The sequence below is a fragment of the Cynara cardunculus genome, assembly GCF_001531365.2.
Source record: "Cynara cardunculus var. scolymus isolate 2C chromosome LG 8, CcrdV1, whole genome shotgun sequence".
Taxonomy (NCBI): Eukaryota; Viridiplantae; Streptophyta; class Magnoliopsida; order Asterales; family Asteraceae; genus Cynara; species Cynara cardunculus.
The window spans coordinates 25,686,317-25,689,531 of record NC_037535.1 but is presented as its reverse complement, the minus strand read 5'-3'; positions in this window follow the sequence as shown (position 1 = coordinate 25,689,531).

Genomic DNA, 3,215 nt, shown 5'->3' with positions numbered 1-3,215 from the left:
GGACCGGTTATGGCCGGTTATGAGAATGGTGAGGACCGATTGGGACCGGCCCGGGACCGGTTTTTGGCCATCTCTAGTAGATGTTGTTAACGTTCTTTGTTTTATTTGCTCACTTTGTTGATTCCAAACAAGAATTGCAGCACTCCCCACCGCCACGGATAGCTTCTTCCACCCCACCTCCACCTTGCTCCCGACAGCCTCAAGGAAGGGTACCTTACTTTCTGGATCAGGCTAACAACACAAGATCATCACACAACATAAGAAACACCACCGTGCCCAGTCCCCACCGCCACCAAGGAATCTAAACAAGGGAAAGAAAATCGGATTGCTCTTTGGTGATGTGGCTGGGATCCTACATGTTTTTGTGGTAACTTATTCGGTAATTAGTAGAAGGAAATTGATGAAAGACATTTTAACACTTTTGGTTGCCTTACTAACAGCATAAGGTGCATTACTAAACTCTCATTATTGGATTAACCATACACTTCTTTTTGGTAGGGGTTCAATGAAGCATTTTATGAAACAATTCTGGTGTTCCAAATCATACCATAGACAACTATATCCATCTATTACTCTAAGAAAAAGATTGGTGGGGCCACCGATTTCAGGATGATATCGACTAAGGCCTAGTATAGACAGATCATAATAATAATGAATAATAAAATTATTATATTTATCGTAATAATTTATTTAAAAATATAATTTACAAAGTTAATGGTTGGTTTTTCTATGATTTGTCCAACTCATCAATTGGAATTGGATGGATCATGGAGGACGACCGAGGTAGGACTAATGGGCTCACCTCGAAATAGAAGTTGGGCCCTCTTAGCTCATCAAGAATAATAAATGGGTTAAATCTTAAATGCACCTAATTTAGGTCCAACTTTTATATGATAAATTGTATTTTGTTGGTATAACAATAATATAGCAATTTATTTTATTTTTCATCTATTTTAAGACAAAGTGACCTTCTATGTGTTTGAGGTGGCATTGGTTGACCAACTTAACAACCAATTTAGATAAAAATGTAAAACCACAAAGGAACTTTCTTCTTTAAATTAATTTTGGACTGTAACCTATTTATAAGGTTGTTTCCACATTCTATTGGAGAATGGGTTTCATGTTTTTCCTCTTATTATTGTCTATAAATACACATTCATAGAATGAACTCTAAATTTGTTTAGAAAATCATGGAGTTTCAAGCAAGAAAACGGAATTCAAATGTGGGATCGAGTTTGAGACTTTGATAGAAAAAATGTCAGTAAAACTTGACTATGTACATGAAAGTATTAAAGAAAGGATTAAGGACAATCCTGATCGCCTTAAACGAAACCCGCCTCCTAGGAACTACATGTGAGGAGATATTTAAGAGCTGAATTAACAAAAGGATTTAAACTTGTCTCCAACAGGATTCGAACTTGACCTTATTGTATATTTGAACAAATTCGTTCCACCCTTTAACTAAAATTATAGGGTTACAATTAGTACCAATGGTCAAAGTTACTTGTGGGTTTTGACATAAAGTAAGAAATTTGGGGAGAAGATAAAATGGGGACCATTTGGGTTTGCTTAGCCAATCAGAATGCACCTTACCCAGAAGGGAAGTCGGAATGGCCAACCATTAAATGAAGAGAAGAATCGTTTCTCTTAATTAGCTGTCTGACGGTGTCGTTTTATGCATTTTCTAACTCCATCACCATGTGCTCTCTGGGACCACATCATCTCCCTGAACCTACGTTAGGATTAGGATGACCCACACCTTATGGTATATTCGCCTATTTCTAATGTTACGTTTTACCTCCCCTACAGTTTATGAAGTTTACACAACTCTACCATACTTACTAAATTGGAGTGAGTGAGTAATGACTTGGGATCATGTGACATCATGTTGTTTTGTATGACCAATGAGACCACATATATAACATTGAACTTGCACAGTGTTTTTGCTATTTTTTGTATATTCATAATATTTTGTTGTGAAGTTTCAGTATTATTTTGTGGTCTCACTAGTCTCACGAATATAATCCGACCTCACGTCAACCCAATACGGTGTATGCTAGCTACAATTTTGGCCATATACACATACACACACACCTACAGGAACAAAACTGTATTGTTATTCACCCATTCATTATCTTCTTCCAACTACACTTAATATTCCTTACCTCATTTCTTTGATGGCAAAACACCCCCTTAAACTATGCCAAATTATCCAATTTTCATATTACTTTAAGCTTATGATGAATATGTTGAAGTGTATATTGGTCATTTTGCACTTGAGGGGTATTTTGGTCATTGATTGAAAAGCCTAAAGAGTGTTTTGCATCAACCCCATAAACAAAACCAATGAGGTGGGTCGTGGGTGCAAAATACGCAAACATGTTCTCTACTCCGGATTAATAGAGCGGTTGTTTCTATGAAGATCCGACTTGCAAAAAAGAAGTTCGCCCAAAAAGTTTGAACAGTTTGATAAAAAAAATGAAGGAAGATTTAAGGCCAGAGACAAAATTTGAAAAGAAGACTAAGGGGCTGTTTGGCAGTTGCTGAATGATTTAGTGCAGAATAGTTAAGAGGTCAGAATGGTTAAAAGGGTCAGAATGGTTAAGTGCTGAATGAAATAATGTTGTTTGGTAACTGTTCTCTGAATGACAATAAATTACCATTTTAACCCTCATCTAATAAAAACACATTATTTGAATTCGATTCAACAAAAACACGTATTTCATATTAATCCAAATAAACATAACGATACTAGTTCAAAACAAGATTTTTCATAATCCAAACCAACATGATTGAGGGGATTAAAGGGAAAGGCATTCTGTTTTGTGAACACTGGTTGAGCGAGAAACCGTTTTGGGAGTCCCATGCCTCTCGAAAGCCTGTGGAGATTGTAATCATTCAACAAATTCAAGTAATCCAACGGATTGACCATTAGTGTATATCAAATGGTATATGTGCAGTTCGATTTAGGGAGAATGACGACTTGATTCGAAGAGCTGTGAAGATTTGGAATGCGTGCAGGCGATATTAGTGAAAATTTAGGGACACTTGAGGTCGCCGGCGATGGAGACGATGGAGGTCACCGGCGAAAACCGGCCGACCTGGGGAAGGGGACGAAGGCGACGGGTTCAAGAGATTATCGTTTCTGACATCGGGAACGTGCAGCGGCGATGAGCGGCGGGCGACGAGAGCGGGCAACGAGCGGGGACGACGAG